Source organism: Salvelinus namaycush, chromosome 7, assembly GCF_016432855.1.
Source record: "Salvelinus namaycush isolate Seneca chromosome 7, SaNama_1.0, whole genome shotgun sequence".
NCBI classification, from domain to species: Eukaryota; Metazoa; Chordata; class Actinopteri; order Salmoniformes; family Salmonidae; genus Salvelinus; species Salvelinus namaycush.
Window position 1 is genome coordinate 21709349 of NC_052313.1, and position 21577 is coordinate 21730925.

Sequence of the window (21577 nt, forward strand, 5' to 3'; positions counted from 1 at the left end):
CCTAAATAAGATGTGGTGCAACCAATTACCTTCAGAAGTCACATAATTAGTTAAATAAAGTCCATATGTGTGCAATCTAAGTGTCACATGATCGGTCACATGATCTCAGTAATATACACCTGTTCTGAAAGGCCCCAGAGTCTGCAACACCACTAAGCAAGGGGCACCACCAAGCAAGCAGCACCATGAATACCAAGGAGCTCTCCAAACAGATCAGGGACAAAGTTGTGGAGAAGTACAGATCAGTGTTGAGTTAAAAAAAAAAATCAGAAACTTTAAACATCCCACGGAGCACCATTAAATCCATTATTAAAAAATGGAAAGAATATGGCACCACAACAAACCTGCCAAGAGACGGCCGCCCACCAAAACTCACGGACCAGGCAAGGAGGGCATTAATCAAAGAGGCAACAAAGAGACCAAAGATAACCCTGAAGGAGCTGCAAAGCTCCACAGCGGAAATTGGAGTATCTGTCCATAGGACCACTTTAAGCCGTACACTCCACAGAGCTGGGCTTTACGGAAGAGTGACCATTGCTTAAAGAAAAAAATAAGCAAACACGTTTGGTGTTCGCCAAAAGGCATGTGGGAGACTCCCCAAACATATGGAAGAAGGTACTCTGGTCAGATGAGACTAAAATTGAGCTTTTTGGCCATCAAGGAAAATTCTATGTCTGGCACAAACCCAACACTTCTCATCAGCCCAAGAACACCATCCCACAATGAAGCATGGTGGTGGATGCATCATGCTGTGGGGATGTTTTTAATCGGCAGGGACTGGGAAACTGGTCAGAATTGAAGGAATGATGGATGGTGCTAAATACAGGGAAATTCTTGAGGGAAACCTGTTTCGGTCTTCCAGAGATTTGAGACTGAGACCGAGGTTCACCTTCCAGCAGGACAATGACCCTAAGAATACTGATAAAGCAACACTCGAGGGGTTTAAGGGGAAACATTTAAATGTCTTGGAATGGCCTAGTCAAAGCCCAGACCTCAATCCAATTGAGAATCTGTGGTACGACTTAAAGATTGCTGTACACCAGCAGAACCCATCCAACTTGAAGGAGCTGGAGCAGTTTACCTTGAAAAATGGGCAAAAATCCCAGTGGCTAGATGTGCCAAGCTTATAGAGACATACCCCAAGAGACTTGCAGCTGTAATTGCTGCAAAAGGTGGCTCTACAAAGTATTGACTTTGGGGTGGTGATTAGTTATACACGCTCAAGTTTTTTTTTGTTTTGTCTTATTTCCTGTTTGTTTCACAATAAAATATCATTTGCATCTTCAAAGTGGTTGGCATGTTGTGTAAATCAAATGATACAAATTTTAATTCCTAGTTGAAAGGCAACAAAATAGGAAAAATGCCAAGGGAGGTGAATACTTTCGCAAGCCACTGTACATAATATGACATTTGTAATGTCATTATTCTTTTGGAACTTCCTTGAGTGTAATGTTTACTGTTCATTTTTATTGTTTATGTCACTTTTGTAAATTATCTACTTCACTTGCTTTGGCAATGTTAACATATGTTTCCAATGCCAATAAAGCCCCTTGAATAGAAAAGAGAGAGCGAGAGAGAGCGAGCGAGAGAGAACGAGAGCGAGAGAGCGAGAGCGAGAGCGAGAGCGAGAGAGAGAGAGAGAGAGAGAGCGAGAGAGAGCGAGAGAGAGCGAGAGCGAGAGAGAGAGAGAGAGAGAGAGAGAGAGAGAGAGAGAGAGAGAGAGAGAGATGGGACTATGAAAGAGCAGGACAGGGATATGTCTGTGAGAAGGGCAAACGTGTGCCCTGTTTGCACCCGAAACATGATCTACCAGACCAGAGGGACAGAGCAGGGATCCAGTGTGTGTGTGTGTGTGTGTGTGTGTGTGTGTGTGTGTGTGTGTGTGTGTGTGTGTGTGTGTGTGTGTGTGTGTGTGTGTGTGTGTGTGTGTGTGTGTGTGTGTGTGTGTGTGTGTGTGTGTGTGTGTGTGTGTGTGTGTGTGTGTGTGTGTTAGTACACTACCTTTGGTTGTTTCTAATCAGGACAGGATATATAGGTAAATTGACTAAGCGAGCAGAAAGAGCGAGAGAGAGAGAGAGAGAGAGAGATAAAGCCATAGACTGAGACCACTACAGATATCCCCTGAGTGACTAAACAGCAGAAGAAGACAGATGTGCTAAACCTTCTGTCCTTACTCTCAGAACACAACAACATAAGGTACATGTGGGGTTGTAAAAGTATACACATCACACACAAAGCACACTCCATCCACACACGCACTCATGTACTCACTCACACAGGGAGAGAGAGCATGGGGGGGACTAAGACTCTGAGCAGCTCTTCTCTTTCTAAATTTATCAGAGGAGAGCAGAGAGGAGAGCACTCTGTGTGTGTGTGTGTGTGTGTGTGTGTGTGTGTGTGTGTGTGTGTGTGTGTGTGTGTGTGTGTGTACGGGGGGACACACTGGACACACGCACAGGAGCTCTGCTAGCTACAGTAGCAGAACAGTTTATGCTCAAAGATGAAGATAGTGAGATCTTACAGGAGTTAGTATGCACTGTTAAGAAAAAGACAGACAGACACATACAGCAATCCAAACAAACCAGTCCTTTCAGCTGACTGCAGGCAATGCAGGCATCAAATTAAATCAATCTTTATTTATACAGTACATTTCAGATATGAAATGTGCTTCACAATGTTTTTGTGAAATGTTTACTACACAACAAACATAAGAGGATTAAAAACTAAACAATAACAATAAAAACTGAACGACTAAAAAGCACCCAAAGGTAAAGCAAAGCTAAAAATATGTATTTTAATATCTCTTTTTAAAATGTCCACAGTTCCAGCCCTGCTTGTAATAAAAGCATGGATGAGTCTCTCTGTATCAGCCTGAGAGAGAAACGGCCGCACCTTGGTAATGTTCCTCAGGTGGTTAAAAGCTATTTTGGTCACATTCCTCATGTGTGATTCAAAATTGAGTTCAGAATCAAAAATAACACCTAGGTTTTTTACATGGTGTTTTATCTTTATTGCCCGTGAATTACAATGTGCGGCCAGATTCTCTCACTGTGCTTTGGCACGAACAATAAGCACAATATATACAAAAGTATGTGGACACCCCTTTAAATGAGAGGATTCTGCTATTTCAGCCACAACCATTGCTAACAGGTGTATAAAATCGAGCACAGAGCCATGGAATCTCCATAGACAAACATTGGCAGTAGAATGGCCTTACTGTAGAGCTCAGTGACTTTCAACGTGGCAGTTTGTCAAATGTCTGCCCTGTTAAAGCTGCCCCGGTCAACCGTAAGTAGGGATGCACGATATATCGGTGAACATATCGGAAACGGACGATATTAGCTAAAAATGCCAACATCGGCATCGGCCCGAAGTCTAGTTTAACGCCGATGTGCAAAACCGATGTCAAAGCTGACGTGCATACCTATATAACATAGGTACATGACTTAATGAACCCACTTGCAACACAGCATTCCTAACTTATCCCACAATGTCTGCTGCGTGGATCGAGCAGTCAACAAGTCAAGCAGTCATTTGAAAGAGTAAGAACATTTCAGCGAGACAACTCAAAGGTGAAATCCATTAAAGCCAAGATAATGGAATCCATTGCCCATGACAATCAACCGTTCTCTGTCGTGGGTGATGTTGGCTTTTACCGACTGGTCGAGCAGCGGTACACACTACCAGGTGCGCTATTTTTCAGATGTTGCCCTTCCGGAGTTACACAGTAATAGCGTCACTGCTATTAGCTTCACGACTGACATTTGGACTAGAGGTCGACCGATTCTGATTTTTCAACGCCGATACCGATACCGATTATTGGAGGACCAAAAAAAGCCGATACCGATTACTCTGCCAATTTTTTAAATGTATTTATTTATTTGTAATAATGACAATTACAACAATACTGAATGAACACTTTTATTTTAACTTGATATAATACATCAATAAAATCAATTTAGCCTCAAATAAATAATGAAATATGTTCAATTTGGTTTAAATAATGCAAAAACAAAGTGTTGGAGAAGAAAGTAAAAGTAGAATATGTGCCATGTAAAAAAGCTAACGTTTAAGATCCTTGCTCAGAACATGAGAACATATGAAAGCTGGTGGTTCCTTTTAACATGAGTCTTCAATATTCCCAGGTAAGAAGTTTTAGGTTGTAGTTATTATAGGAATTATAGGACTATTTCTCTCTATACCATTTGTATTTCATATACCTTTGACTATTGGATGTTCTTATAGGCACTTTGGTAATGCCAGTGTAACAGTATAGCTCCCGTCCCTCTCCTCGCCCCTACCTGGGTTCGAACAAGGAACACATTGACAACAGCCACCCTCGAAGCATCGTTATCCATCGCTCCACAAAAGCCGCGGCCCCTCCCCTCTGCAAGGGGAACAACTACTTCAAGGTCTCAGAGCGAGTGATATTACCGATTGAAACGCTATTAGCGCGCACCCCGCTAACTAGCTAGCCATTTCACATCGGTTACACCAGCCTAATCTCGGGAGTTGATAGGCTTGACGGCATAAACATCTCAATGCTTGAAGTACAGCGAAGAGCTGCTGACAAACGCACGAAAGTGCTGTTTGAATGAATGCTTACGAGCCTGCTGCTGCCTACCACCGCTGAGTCAGACTGCTCTATCAAATGTCAAATCATAGACTTAATTATAACATAATAACACACAGAAATATGAGCCTTAGGTCATTAATATGGTCAAATCCGGGAAACTATCATTTCGAAAACAAAAGGTTTATTCTTTCAGTGAAATACGGAACAGTTCCGTATTTTATCTAACGGGTGGCATCCCTAAGTCTAAATATTGCTGTTACATTGCACAACCTTCAATGTTATGTCATAATTATGTACAATTCTGGCAAAATAATTACGGTCTTTGTTTGGAATAAATGGTCTTCACACAGTTCGCAACGAGCCAGGCGGCCCAAACTGCTGCATATACCCTGACTGCTTGCACGGAACGCAAGAGAAGTGACACAATTTCCCTAGTTAAAAGAAATTCCTGTTAGCAGACAATATTAACTAAATATGCAGGTTTAAAAATATATACTTGTGTATTGATTTTAAAGAAAGGCATTGATGTTTATGGTTAGGTACACATTGGTGCAACGACAGTGCTTTTTTCGCGAATGCGCTTGTTAAAGCATCACCCGTTTGGCGAAGTAGGCTGTGATTCGATGAGAAATTAACAGGCACTGCATCGATTATATGCAACGCAGGACAAGCTAGATAAACTAGTAATATCATCAACCATGTGTAGTTAACTAGTGATTATGTTAAGATTGATTGTTTTTTATAAGGTAAGTTTAATGCTAGCTAGCAACTTACCTTGGCTTCTTGCTGCACTCGCGTAACAGGTAGTCAGCCTGCCACGCAGGCTCCTCGTGGAGTGCAATGTAAGCGGCCACAATCGGTGTCCAAAAATGCTGATTACCAATTGTTATGAAAACTTGAAATCGGCCCTAATTAATCGGCCATTCCAATTAATCGGTCTAATTTGGACCAGCGATGTCAGCCCCATGAGCATGCTGAGTCTGACAGCACTGTGGGTCGTCGAGGATTTCGTACTTAAGAAAGTTGTATTGTATGCTCATAAATGTGCTGGTTGTCATACCGATGCTGCCATTTCAATGGCATTTGAGCACATGTTTGAAACATGAACACACTCCTGGCTCCATTCGAACAACTGACTCGAGAAATAAGCTCATCAACTTCGCCTGTAGCAGACGTGATAGCCTCTGTCATGGCACTGAAATGCCTGCTCAACAAAACTGCCGACACAGGTTGTGAACAAGTGATTCGGTAGCATTCTCTCTTTACTGTGTCACCACCATGTTCGATGCAGACAAGAAACATTTACATGAAATGTTCCATATACAGCTGGATAAGATGGAAACGGACACAGTGACAGTGCGCACCGAGGAAGAGAAGCCACGGACAGACAGAGCTGAAACTTTACTGCTTGACATGTATGATGAAATCCCGGTTGAGAATGAAACGACTGAACAAATGAACAACGAAACAGCACAGCAAGTAAGTGAAAGAAATAGGTTTTGATGATGTTTTACTGGTAACAGGGACATACGTAAATGCCAACAAAATAACTTTTTGGTCAGTGTGGTGTGTGTGTGTGTGTAACCTTGAATTAACTAGGCAAGTCAGTTAAGAACAAATTCTTATTTACAATGACGGCCTACCCCGGGCCAAACTCGGACGACGCTGGGCCAATTATGCGCCGCTCCTATGGGACTCCCAATCACAGTCGGACGTGATACAGCCTGGATTTGAACCAGGGACTGTAGTGACGCCTTTTCACTGAGATGCAGTGCCTTAGACCTTTACGTCCATGTGTGTGTGTGTTAACTATTTAACTGTACTAGAATATCTTGAAAGGCCACAAAAAATTGTAATATCGGTTATAGTTATCGTTTTTTTTGGCAAGGAAAATATTGGATATCGGTATCGGCCAAAAATGTAATATCGGTGCATCACTAACTGTAAATGTCCTTATTGTGAAGCAACAATGGCTCAGCCTGCGAAGTGGTAGACCACACAAGCTCACAGAACGGGCGTAAAAATCGTCTGTCCTCGGTTGCGACACTCACTACCGAGTTCCAAACTGCCTCTGGAAGCAACGTCAGCACAAGAAGTGTTCGTCGCGAGCTTCATGAACATGGGTTTCCACAAGCCTAAGATCACTATGCTCAATGCCAAGCGTTGACTTCAGTGGTGTAAAGCTTGCCGCCATTGGGGGAAGGGGGGTTACCTAGTCAGTTGTACAACGAAATACATTCAACTGAAATGTGTCTTCCGCATTTAACCCAACCCCTCTGAATCAGAGAGGTGCGGGGGGCTGCCTTAAAAAACATCCACATCTTCAGCACCCAGGGAACAGTGGGTTAACTGCCTTGCTCTGGGACAGAATGAAAGATTTTTACCTTGTGCGCTCGGAGATTTGATCCAGTAACCTTTCAGTTACTGGCCCAATGCTCTAACCACTAAGCTACCTGCTGACTCTGGAACAGTGGAAACGCATTCTCTGGAGTGATGAATCACGCTTCGCCATCTGTCAGTCTGACGGACAAGTCTGGGTGTTGGCGGATGCCAGGAGTACGCTACCTGCCCAAATGCATAGCGCCAACCGTAAAGTTTGGTAGATGAGGAATAATGGTCTGGGGCTGTTTTTCATGGTTAGGGCTAGGCCCCTTAGTTCCAGTGAAGGGAAATCTTAACGCTACAGCATACAATTACATTATAGACGATTCTGTGCTTCAAACTTCGTGGCAACAGTTTGGGGAAGGCCCTTTCCTGTTTCAGAATGACAATGCCCCTGTGTACAAAGCGAGGTCCATAGAGAAATGGTTTGTCAAGATCGGTGTGGAAGAACTTGACTGGCCTGCACAGAGCCCTGACCTGAACCCCATCGAACACCTTTAGGATGAATTGGAATGCTGACTGTAAGCCAGGCCTAATTGCCCAACATCAGTGCCCGACCTCACTAATGTTCTTGTGGCTGAATGGAAGCAAGTCCCGCAGCAACATCTAGTGGAAAGCCTTCCCAGAAGAGTGGAGGCTGTTATAGCAGTAAAGGGGGGACCAACTCTATATTAATGCCCATGATTTTGAAATGAGATGTTCGACAAGCAGGTGTCCACATACTTTTGGTAATGTAGTGTACCTCAGTCTTGTCTTGATTTACCTGGAGGAAGTTGTGAGCCATCGAAGTATTTAAATCACTAATATAGTCTAATCATTTACTTGTGGTGCTAAAATCTTCTGGTGACACAGAAATGTAAAGTTGTGTATTGTCCGCGGAACAGTCAAAATCAATTCTGTGCTTTCTGGTAACGCTGCCAAGGGGGAACATATATAAACTGAACAGTATTGGACCCAAAATCAAACCTTGTGGATTGCCACATGTGATATGTATTTTCTATTAGTTATGTTCACCAAGGGTGACAAAAAACTCTTGACCGGTTAAATAGGTCCTAAACCAATTTAGAACTGGACTGGAGGACGTCATGGTCAACAGTGTTGAATGCAGCACTTAAATCCAAGAGTACAAGGACAGAGAGCTGTTTGGCATCTGTGTTGGCTCTAAGATAATGTACCACTTTAACTGTGCTGTGGTGGGCCCGAAAACCAGATTGGATATTGGATTGGATATTTTTTTTAAATATAGTTGGCAGTTAGAAAATCATTTTGCTTTTAGAACATCAATTTCTCCAGAATTTTGCTTAATAATGGAAGGTTAGAGATTGGCTGAAAATGGCTAAAAACTGAAGAATCTAGATGACTTTTCTTCAGAAGGCATTTCACCACAGCAGTTTTTAGTGCAGTGGGGAAAGTGCCTGTGGACAGAGAGTGATTAACAATAGCTTGCACTTTTTCAGATATCCAATTAAAACCTGTTTTGAAGAAGGTGGTGGGGATAGGATCGAGAAGGCAGGTAGAAGGCTTAAGTTGCAGTATCACTTTCCTGAGCATGTCTGTGTCAACAAGGGAAAATAAATCCATAGTGCCTCTGCGTGGTAGTCTTGGGCACGTATCATCAAACTCCTCATCAGGTCTTGCTTGACTGATACCCAGCCTAAAGTTTGTTATCTTATCTCTCAAATATGCCGCAAACTCATCACATTTGGAGGAAAGTTCACATAAGTTTGCGGGGGTAGGCTTTATCAGGCCATCAATTGTCAAGAAGAGCTCTCAAATTATTATTAGTTTATAAATGTTTAGAGCTCATTTTTAGAGCACTACTTCACTGCTCTGGTATCACTGAGGGGGGCGGGGAGGGCATGGAGGGACTGAACCATCCCTTGCCGTTCTGTATGGAAAACATCCTTATTGATTGCAGCAGTGTGTGTGTGTGTGTGTACGTGTGTGTGTGCTTGAGTATGTGTGTCACGTTCCTGACCTGTTTTCTCTTGTTTTTGTATGTGTTTAGTTGGTCAGGGCGTGAGTTGGGGTGGGCATTCTATGTTATGTGTTTCTATGTTTAGGTTCATTGTCATTTAGCCTGATATGGTTCTCAATCAGGGACAGGTGTTTTACATTTCCTCTGATTGAGAACCATATTAAGGTAGGTTGTTCACACTGTTTGTTTGTGGGTGATTGTCTTCCGTGTCTGTGTATGTCGCACCACACGGGACTGTTTCGTTTTCGTTCTTGTTTGTAGTCTGTTCCTGTTCGTGCGTTCTTCGTGTTATTATTGTAAGTTCGTAAGTTCAGGTCTGTCTACTTCGTTTATTGTTTTGTAGTTTGTTCTAGTGTTCATAGTGTTTCGTCTTGTATAATAAATCATTATGGATTCAACCTACGCTGCATTTTGGTCCGACCCTTACTCCTCCTCCTCGTCTGAGGAGGAGGCATTAGACGAGCGTTACAATGTGTCAGTTAAATCTATGGGTCCTTCGTGTCCTCCCAACCAGAGGTAGATGATGTTAGATGATGGCGAGTGGCGATATCGCCGTTTCTAAACGTCATTCTCAGTGATGGAGGAGGGGTTTCTGTGTTGTGTGCGTTTGACCTTCGACCTATTGATTTGTGTGTAAAAAGGGAAAGCGGTCCAGAGACAGGTCAAAAGCCATCACCAACAACACTCCTAACCAGAGAATCCTGGAAAGAGAAGAGTAGTGCAATCTGAACTACAGTAGATGGATAGATAGGGGTAGATCAATGTGAGTACACTTACTGTTTTAAAAGGCGAGAGGGAGAGAGGAGTGGGGACTGTGAAGAGAGTCTTGTTCCATCCCAAATGGCTCCCTATTCCCTTTATAGTGCACTACTTTTGACCAGGGTCCATGGGGAATAAAGAGCCATTTGGGACACAGCCAGGGACAGAAGAGTGGGAGTGTGAGGAGAGAGAGAGGAAGAGAAGAGGTAAGTCACCCCCATGCCTCTGCCGTTTCCATAGTGATAAGGTCAACATTTTACGGGTATGGGGGGCCACTTTTGAGGAATTCCTTCGCTCGCACACACACTTGAACAGATGAAGAAGGATACACACGCCATGTCCAAAAATAAATATACACAGACACACACACACACACACACACACACACACACACACACACACACACACACACACACACACACACACACACACACACACACACCCACACAGAGAGACACACGGACACACACACACAGAGAAACACGGACACACAAACAATTTAAAGACAAAGGCAATCCAATTGAAAAAAATAACTGTATCAGGGTTTTTTCTGGGTCAAAATGGAGCTGAGGTGGTGGGCATGGAGGAGTTGTGGTTGTGGTAACTGGTGCGGTCACCCTCCTGTTGGCTGCAGGCCAAAATGTAGCTGTTTTAAAGCTAATTTCTTGCAATTCTACACATTTCTACATGTGGCGGAGAGAAAATGTTGCAGTTTTAAAGCTAATTTCCTGTTCTACACATTTTGCCATGGCTTATGCTATCTGAGTGATTCAAATGTTATAACAAAATAAATGGGGGCACTATGCCATGACAAAAATATTCCTGAATGTGTCCTTTTGGGCATTTTAGGTTCCCCCTGACTGTCTAGCTTTTATTTTGATGATTATTGGTTCTCAAAGATGATTTCATTTAAAAATATTTAGGTCCATTATCTTTTCTACATACTTTATATCTGCTTTTAGTCGTTTAAGTCGACACTGAAAAAGGTTTTTTACTTTTTGGAAATAGGCGGACCGAAAAAACACACGCAGAATAAACCCTGTGGATATCTGTCACTATCGTTAATGACCTTACGTAGAAGTCAACACACCCTCACTCACGCACACGCATACCTTAGAAGAGCCAAGGGATTTTTTATCTGCTCATCTCATATTCACAGGAAGTTGACATGCACAGACAAGTCTCAAGTCCTTGTAATCACCAACAACACTACTGTTGAAAGGAAACAGATTATCATCAACGCTGAGCGACGGACTGAACAAAGCCAACAAGGTCAACGGAACGCTAGACTAGCGACTGGTGCCTCTGTCACTGGCTGTATCCCAAATGGAACCCTATTCCTATACACCCTGGTCAAAAGTAGTGCAAGATACGGAATATGGTGCAATTTGGGCCACTATCTCTACGAATGCTGCCTCTAATCAGCCTTACAGGGGTGATGTGTTTGTCCCGAGCATCCTGTTAAAGCCAGGGTTAAAGAAGGCTAATATCAGAGCCATGTTTTTCTCCCAGTGCAGTCCCAGCCACGCTGGAGTCTTGTGTCGTAAGGGACGGTCAATTATTGATCCTGCAGGCAGCAGAGCAGTTTGTGTGTAGTGTAGGTGGACTCTGCTAAGCATGCTCCATAGGGTAGGTAATGATGTGAATGGCCTTGTCAGCTCAACCTTCCACCCTCCATTCATCTCTCTCTCTTACACAAACACATACACACAAACAAGGACACATGCATGCACGCTTACTAATGTGTGCAGTGCCTTCAGAAATTATTCATACCCCTCGACTTACGTCACATTTTGTTGTGTTACAGCCTGAATTGAAAATAGATCAAATATTTGTGTTTTTTTCACGAATCTACACACAATACCCCATAATGACAAAGTGAAAACATGTTTTTATACATTTTTGCAAGTTTATTGAAAATTTCGTATATATTTCATTTTAATACAGTTGAAGTCGGAAGTTTACATACACCTAAGCTAAATACATTTAAACTCAGTTTTTCACAATTCCTGAAATTGAATCCTAGTAAAAATGTCCTGTCTTAGGTCAATTAGAATCACCACTTTATTTTAAGAATGTGAAATGTCAGAATAATAGTAGAGAGGATGATTAATTTCAGCTTTGATTTCTTTCATCACATTCCCAGTGGATCAGAAGTTTACATACACACAATTCGTATTTGGTAGCATTGCCTTAAATTGTTTAACTTGGGTCAAACGTTTTGAGTAGCCTTCCACAAGCTTCCCACAATAAGTTGGGTGAATCTTGGCCCATTCCTCCTGACAGAGCTGGTGTAACTGAGTCAGGTTTGTAGCCCTTCTTGCTCGCACACGTATTTTCAGTTCTGCCCACACATTTTCTATAGGATTGAGGTCAGGGCTTTGTGATGGCCACTCCAATACCTTGACTTTGTTGTCCTTAAGCCATTTTGCCACAACTTTGGAAGTATGCTTGGGGTCATTGTCCATTTGGAAGACCCATTTGCGACCAAGCTTTAACTTCCTGACTGATGTCTTGAGATGTTGCTTCAATATATCCATATAATTTTCCTGCCTCATGATGCCATCTATTTTGTGAAGTGCACCAGTCCCTCCTGCAGCAAAGCACCCCCACAACATGATGCTGCCACCCCCGTGCTTCACAGTTGGGATGGTGTTCTTCGGCTTGCAAAACTCCCCCTTTTTCCTCCAAACATAACAATGGTCATTATGGCCAAACAGTTCTATTTTTGTTTCATCAGACCAGAGGACATTTCTCCAAAAGTACGATCTTTGTCCCCATGTGCAGTTGCAAACCGTAGTCTGGCTTTTTTATGGCGGTTTTGGAGCAGTGGCTTCTTTCTTGCTGAGCAGCCTTTCAGGTTAAGTCGATATAGGACTCGTTTTACTGTGGATATAGATACTTTTGTACCCGTTTCCTCCAGCATCTTCACAAGGTCCTTTGCTGTTGTTCTGGGATTGATTTGCACTTTCCGCACCAAAGTACGTTAATCTTTAGGAGACAGAACGCGTCTCCTTCCTGAGAGGTATCACGGTTGCGTGGTCCCATGGTATTTATACTTGCGTACTATTGTTTGTACAGATGAACGTGGCACCTTCAGGCATTTGGAAATTGGTCCCAAGGATGAACCAGACTTGTGGAGGTCTACAATTTATTTTCTGAGGTCTTGGATGATTTCTTTTGATTTTCCCATGATATCAAGAAAAGATCGACAGGTACACCTCCAATTGACTCAAATTATGTCAATTAGCCTATCGGAAGCTTCTAAAGCCATGACATAATTTTCTGGAATTTTACAAGCTTTTTAAAGGCACAGTCAACTTAATGTATGCAAACTTCTGACCCACTGGAATTGTGATACAGTAAGTGAAATAATCTGTCTGTAAACAATTGTTGGAAAAATGACTTGTGTCATGCACAAAGTAGATGTCCTAACCAACCTGACAAAACTATAGTTTGTTAACAAGAAATTTGTGGAGTGGTTGAAAAACGAGATTTAATGACTCCATCCTAAGTGTATGTTAACTTCCGGCTTCAACTGTAAGTAATGACACCCCTGAGTCAATACATGTTAGAATCACCTTTGGCAGAGATTACAACTGTGAGCCTCTAAGAGCTTTGCACACTTGGATTGTACAATATTTGCACATTATCATTTTTTTATTTCTTCAAGCTCTGTCAAGTTGGTTGTTGATCATTGCTAGACAGCTTTTTTAAAGTCTTGCCATAGATGTTCAAGCCGATTTAAGTCAATACTGGAACTAGGTCACTCAGGAACATTCAACGTCATCTTGGTAATCAAGTCCTGTGTATATTTGGCCTTGTGTTTAAGGTTATTGTCCTGCTGAAAGGTGAATTTGTCACCCATTATCTGTTGGAAAGCAGACTGAACCAGGTTTTCTTTTAGAATTTAGCCTGTGCTTAGCTCTATTCCGTTTAAATGTATCCTAAAAAAACTCCCTAATCCTTGCCGATGACAAGAATACCCATAACATTATGCAGCCACCACCATGCTTGAAAATCTGAAGAGTGGTACTCAGTGATGTGTTGCGTTGGATTTGTCCCCAAACATAATGCTTTGTATTCAGGACATAAATTTAATTTCTTTGCCAAATTTTGGCAGTTTTACTTTAGTGCCTCATTGCAAACAGGATGCATGTTTTGCAATGTTTGAATTACATACAGGCTTCCTTTTCACTCTGTCATTTAGGTTAGTATTGTGGAGTAACTACAATGTTGTTGATCCATCCTCAGTTTCCTCCTATAACTGCCATTAAACTCTATAATTATTTTAAAGTCACCATTGGCCTCATGATGAAATCCCTGAGCACGTTCCTTCCTCTCCGGCAACTGAATTAGGAAGGACGCCTGTATCTTTGTAGTGACTAGGTGTATTTATACACCATCCAAAGTGTAATTAATAACCACCATGCTCAAAGGAATATTCAATGTCTGCTTTTTTTTTTTTTTACCAGTCTACCAATAGGTGCCCTTCTTTGTGAGGAAAGGTCTTTCTGGTTGAATCTGCGTTTCAAATTCACTGCTCGACTAAGGGACCTTACAGATAATTGTACAGTGGTTGCTCCACTAAAATTTTAGTGATTATGCTGCGGTACTTAGAGGTCATTTGTGGTTTAGTACAGTACCCTGCGTCACCACTTCATTGTTCCAGACCAGCACACGGGGGAGTTAGAGTACTGATTATGCTTTTGGGTCTACAGTGTCTCTAATTGACAATGAATGGGCGGCATAAACCTAAATAGAAACTGATAATTGTGCACGACTTCAGTATTACTTACTAGAAATGTTGTTACACTAAGATTTTTATTATTTTATTCAGATTATTTTTCACTTACTGTAGTAGTGTAGCCCAGTCTTTAATAAAGACATGTTTTGGTTATCCTGACCTGGACACCATGTACAGTATTATAATAGCCCGTTATGGACTATTAGCAGGACAATATACCTTTACCAACACCACTCTGTATTTTGATACTTTGTGGATGGGACCTCCCCATTGGCGTCACTGTCTAGGTCACACATCGCAATGCAAAATGAGCTGCTACAGATAGCCGTGCCGGGCGCCACCGAGAGACCCATGGGGCGGCTTTCGGTTTGAATTTAAAATCTTCCAATCCTCTATATGTAATTATTGGCGGAGAGTCACGTCATATTTCAATATACTGTAGGCCTACCGTAGGCAACATGAGTCTCACTAGTGTTGAGTAATGTGATGTTAAAAGTGGTGTAGGTCTTATTTATTTAAAGAGCATATTGAAGTTAGAAGCAATAGGATTTGAAGCAAAAGCCTACAACTATTTTAGCACTGTTTCATGCTGCTCTGAGACAAGCATGGGGACTGGTATTGATAAACAATGATATGAAAAATTTTCACTGAATCTTCGTTTGGGTATTGGTTAGACGAAAATTACACAATTAGGGTGTAGAAATGTTATGCTCTTTGTGTATCCTTTATTTAACTATTCAAGTCAGTTAAGAACACATTTTTATTTACAAGTACAGCCTACACGGTGGTCCCGTGTGGCTCAGTTGGTAGAGCATGGCGCTTGCAACGCCAGGGTTGTGGGTTCATTCCCCACGGGGGGACCAGGATGAATATGTATGAACTTTCCAATTTGTAAGTCGCTCTGGATAAGAGCGTCTGCTAAATGACTTAAATGTTAAATGTACTCCTTCTTCCCCATCTGGGAATTGAACCCCGGTCTCCCACGTGCCTGCACAACACGGGGATTCTTTAGCTAAATAGCCAAGCACTGTATCCTACTCCCGCCCATCACGTTGTACAGTGCCATATTTTCCATTCCATCCCAACGGAAACCCCATAATATTAAGCAAATTAATTAAGCAAATTTCTTAAAATCAGTCCCATATATTATGTTCTTACAAAAAAAGGTTTTAAATTCTCTAGTACAGCCACTATTGAAGGCTATGAAACACTTCTCAAAAATGCCCTCTGGTGGTCAAACTAGCACTAACTAGCATTAATGGTACCAGTGGTTGGCAATTAAATAACGTGCCATAGAATTCTGAGGCACCACGCAAGCTGTGCTGCAGTACGCTGCAACTTTTAAAGGACGAACCACTGTATGTGTGGTGTACAGAGATGAGGTAGTCATTCAAAAATCATGTTAAACACTATCATTGCACACAGAGTGAGTCCATGCAACTTATTATGTGACTTGTTAAGCACATTTTTTACTCCTGAACTTATTTAGGCTTGCCATAACAAAGAGGTTGAATACTTATTGACTCAAGACATTTCAGCTTTTCATTTTTCATTTGTAAACATTTCAAAAAACATAATTCCACTTTAACATTATGGGATATTGTGTGTAGATCAGTGACACAAAATCTCAATTTAATATATTTTAAATTCAGGCATTTTAAATGCAGTGGCAGGCACGATTTAGCAGTATAGGGGAAACACTGACGTAACACCCTGTCTCTAAGCCAGTGTTGGGACATTAAGCAGCTGCGCGTGGGGGGTGTTACCCCAGACTGAGGGTTGTCCCCTTTGCCCCAATTACCCAGCTGGGGGGTATGAGCAGACTGCCCTCTAGACCCTGCCCTTAAGAGTCCAACCCACCACTCTGTGTTTACATTATTTATCACATCATTAGTCTGCTCATAATTGACATAATTGTGTACAAACTGCTGACAGCCTGCCTTTGTTAGAGTTCCATGAAGATGTGAGGTGAACTACAGAGGAAAGGCTCTAGTCATACGGAGACATTGAACCTGGGTTCTACAGGGGGCTAGACTAGTCGAGTAGAGATATGGTAGAGAGATATGGAAGACCATCCCTCACCATAACCTCCACATGTGCCGGTCTAGCCACATTTATAACGGAACCCAATCAGCAAAGCTAATTGGGACTAATTCTGTTAGCGACGGCTAATTGTGTGTCCCCAGAGCTCTGAGAGGAATGTCTGTTCCCATCCCTGTTCCTCACCCGACCTCTATGCTAAACAGAACGCATTGGAGAACGTACAATATGAGAACCAGGGTTGGGGTTAATTCCACAAATTAAATTCTAATTAAATTCCCTCTGACTTTAAATTCAATTCAATTTCAATTCCTCAGAATGATTATGTCACTGTACTAGTTATACTGGAAATATAGAAATACAAGTTGAAATTATTATTTTAAAAATCCTGCAGTCAATGTTTTATACTAAGTGCATTAACTCCATTGACTGGGAAACGTACACATATTGAATTCTAATTCAATTCAATTCCAAAGATGAAATGTTTTTACAATTCCGATACAAAAACTTGAATTCCAATTCAATTCCAATCCCATAACCTGAAGATTGTTGAAATTTGATTTTTAAATTTGACCTTAAATAATTCCACTGCACCCCCTCACCTCCGCCCCAAAAAAAGTATTTTGTGAACTTTTGCACTTTACTTTTCTTCCCACCTTACTAGCTCTAACTTTGCTGATAGCTACTTTGAGGAAAAATGTACTTATTACGACTGTGATATGGTTCTCCCAACCTAGCATTCTTAAGACGAATGCACTAACTAAGTCACTCTGGATAAGGGTGTCTGCTAAATGACTCAAATGTCAATGTTAATGTAAACATAAATTCTCCACTTCATGAGTGAATTCAAGAATTTCTAATTAAATTGGAATTGACCCCAACTCTGATGAGAACATATGACAGCACTATGAGAACTTGCCGTGAACCTCATGATCCGCGAATTCCACTTTCCAGGGATATATATACTGTATTGTATGCACAGGCTACAAACGTTTGATAACACCTGAAACAGTCAGTAGCCCAGTTTACTCAGCAAAGGGCGCCAGTAAAACTTTCTGACCTCAGTTTGGTAGAAATGAGGTTGTTATAACAGATATATAACGATTAATCAAAGGCGTCTTACCGAGGTAGAGGGAGGCATTCTCCTTCTTGACGTTGTCGTCCAGGTAGGTGGGTCCCAGGGTATAGATGGGCGTCGACCCCATACCCACCAGGATCTGTGCACAGATAAATAGCGCCACGTACAGGTTGTGTTCGTTACCCTCCTGGTCTCGGGGGCACGACGCCACGTCCAAGGCATCCCGCCCGCTGCCGTTCCCGCTCTGGCACAGACCCTCGTGGCCCGTGGATGAGTTGAGCTCCTGGATCTGGTAGGGTGGTGAGATGAAGTGTGGCAAGGAGAACAGAGCCGCCCCTACGGCTATGAACACCCCTCCTACCGCCAGCCAACGCGGCCTCTGACCCCTGCCCCCAAAGTAGGAGATGAAGACGACGACGAAGAGAGAGCCGATGTCAAAGCAGCTGACAAGAAGGCCGGACTCGGAGCTGCGGAGGCTGTAACGCTTCTCGATGGTGGTGATGACGCTACTCAGGTAGCCCGATACCATCAGCGACTGGATGAACGTCAGGTAGCACATGCAGAACAGGAAGCAGCGCGAGTCGGCCAGGATGGCTTGCACATACTTCCTGGCGGGGATACGGAGGAAGCGGGTTAAAGAGAAGCCTAGTTTCTTATCCCTGGCCCCAGTGGCCATGGAGCTTCTCAGCCCCACCAGGCTGGAGGCCGAGGGGGACTGGAGCGTGAAGTCTGTCAGAGAGGAGGGAGACTCTGCCTGGCTAGAGTCAGGGTCAGTGGGGGTTTGGGGATGGAGCTGGAGCTGGCTGCTGTGGTGCTCGGTGGCTGCTGTGGCCATGGAGGTTTGGGTGGTATGGACCAGACGTGGTTCCCCCAGCAGAGGCTCATCACAGCCTGACAGACAGGGCCCATTCAGGATGGGGAGACTCTTGGACTTGAAGCAGCTCCCTGTATCATGGGTCATGTACTGATACTGGTTCTGGAACTGTAGGACCTCACGGACCTCCAGGGAATCTGATAGGTCGGAGCCCATCTCGTCGTTGTCTGATGACATCATTGTGTTTGTTGGGCTACTGCAGATAACTAAGGCTTGAGTATCACTGTATCTCAGTTTAGCTTATTTGGATCCCCATTAGCTGTTGCTCTGGCAGCAACTACTCTTTCTGGGGGCTAGTGTCTCAGAGTGGATAGCTAGAGCCACATTAGCACACAGTACTAGTGTGACTACTACTACTTTTGGGCAGACAGCAGTAGAAAGTACACTGCTCTGACAGTAGATATGGAGACGTGTGTTGGTGCTGGTGGGACTCTCTAGCAATGGACATGATTCAGCTGCATTGCTGTTTGCACTTAGCAGAGCAATGCTGCTTTGCTTTTATCACAAACATACTATGTATGCTCCTCATTTGGGCTAAAATAAATAAATACAAATATCTCACAAACAACTAACCAATACAGACAGCGCTATCTGGGTTGGATAGAAAAACATAACGTTTTTCAACTGTGTGATTCCAGCGAGCCAGACCGACCGTTATTTCTATAAAGTAATTCTGTTGACAGGCAACACGCAAGCAAAACACTAAGGGAACTATGTAAGCTATCTGAGATGTTTGGATTTGGAGACGATAATAGGTCCTTTGTATAGTTTTTTTTTTCAGTCCTGTTTTTCTGGTCAGTGGTGATTTGATAGCTCTTTGTTTCGTTGTCACTGCATGAAGTCCTCGTAGGAAGCTTGTTTCACTCTCAAACAGCTGAGCAGAATCCTACAGAGAAATGACAGTGGAGACAATTTATCACAAAAGCATTCACCTGACAGCACTTTGTGACATCAGCTGATGTAAGAAGGGCTTTATAAATACATTTGATTGATTGACAAATAGGCTATTCTCAATGTATACAAGGTTGTGTTACATTTGTTACATATCCATCGTGGTTCGTCTTTCCTATATCCTACTGGCAACATTGTGTCATTTTAGAAACAAGTCATACGATATAGGTTACATATTCGATGAATAACGGTCAACAAGAAACAGTAATTTCTTACAAAACAAATCAACATAATTGAGCCGAAAGTAAAACCTGCCATAGCAAATCTCCCGTTCTGTCAAGCGATGAATTCAGAGAACAATGAAAAACACCACTGGTTACCCTTTCAGAAAATATAGGCTACATGATTCATGTAACTATCCCGACATACAACTGTAACCGTTCTTGAACCTAACTATTATGTTGACACCAAACTTCCAGACAATGTAAAGAGAAAAGCGACCGTAAGATGCCATCGTTTACCGTATTGAGGCTCGAAACCTCGCGCAGGACCGAGAGACGGAAGTAGGCTGTTGTCTCCGACGCTGCCACTCAGTGAATGAGATTGCGGATGGTGTGGGGGAATAGTCTAATGTGAAGGGGCGAATTATTTTTCACACAAGCGACCGGGATTTGTAGTCCTTCCATCGCCATGCTCTCCCTTAATTTCCCTTACGTTCTCTCCAAACATGAGAAACAAGTGGTGATTGTCTGCTCTAGCCTACTCTGATTGTCGTGAAAACGACACACGGAGTGTCAGAAAAGATTGTGTATGTTTCGCTATAAATGTAATCGATTATGTGGACTGTGAGACACAGAGTTCCAAAATTATTGGTCAGCCGCTCAGCTCATTCAGAACACAGCGTTGCAATCGACAGCTGGGACCCTCGTTGACCCCACCGGGGATTGACTGCGGGAATGAATTGGCTATTTGCACAATCGCCTCTATTCTTGAAAGAACCCCCTACTGCATGCAGCCACTTATCCAGAAGCTGCATGGCATTTGGATTAAAAGTAAGGAATACTTTCAATTCAAATGCCATGCAGCTTGTAAACTCAATGTATGTGAATTAATTGTAAAGCATTGCGTTTGTTGTTTGCTGCTGTAGTTTTCTCCATATAAATCAAGGATGTTTTCTAGCATAATGTTCTCTATAAGGGAAAACGTATTTAAGTAGCCTATGTTTTATTCAATATCGTATTAGCTTTGTTATTAATTAGCCTACATAGGTAAACACATTGGAGCTATGTGAATAAACTGTAAATAAAGCATTAATATAACTATTAGCCCCCACCTTCAAATAACCTAGAGCAGGGGTACTCTGTTAAAAACCCTGTAAAGGGGTTGCCATGAATTTGACAGTATCTTAAAGGGAGCTCTGTGGCAAGTACAATTCTGTATGTCATATTACAGTACACCTACTATAATCAGGGGTGTCATGCACACCAGACATCTGAGGGGGCACAAAGTACGTGAGGATGGCTGGGGGGGTGGTCCGGAGAGGGGCTTGCATATCCAAGCATCTCTGTTATTATCTATGCATAGTCACTTTAATAACTCTACCTACAGTTGAAGTCGGAGGTTTACATACACTTAGGTTGGAGTCATTAAAACTAGTTTTTCAATGACTCCACAAATTTCTTATTAACAAACTATAGTTTTGGCAAGTCAGTTAGGACATCTACTTTGTGCATGACACAAGTCATTTTTCCAACAATTGTTTACAGGCAGATTACTTCACTTATAATTCACTGTATCACAATTCCAGTGGGTCAGAAGTTTACCTTTAAACATCTTGGAAAATTCCAGAAAATGATGTCATGGCTTTTAGAAGCTTCTGATAGGCTAATTGACATCATTTGAGTCAATTGGAGGTGTAGCTGTGGATGTATTTCAAGGCCTACCTTCAAACTCAGTGCCTCTATGCTTGACATCATGGGAAAATCAAAGGAAATCATCCAAGACCTCAGAATATTTTTTTTAGACCTCCACAAGTCTGGTTCATCCTTGGGAGAAATTTCCAAACGCCAATCTGTACAAACAATAGTACGCAAGTATAAACACCATAGGACCACGCAGCTGTCATACCGCTCAGGAAGGAGACACGTTTTTTCTCCTAGAGATTAACGTACTTTGGTGCGAAAAATGCAAATCAATCCCAGAACAACAGCAAAGGACCTTGTGAAGATGCTGGAGGAAACGGGCACAAAAGT

At 42.4% G+C, this 21577-nt stretch overlaps 1 pseudogene; it reads right to left on the minus strand.

Moving 5' to 3' along the window:
- LOC120050380 overlaps window positions 1-18614 on the minus strand; it is an 89562-nt pseudogene extending 70948 nt beyond the window's left edge.
- Window positions 18615-21577: the final 2963 nt, after the last annotated feature.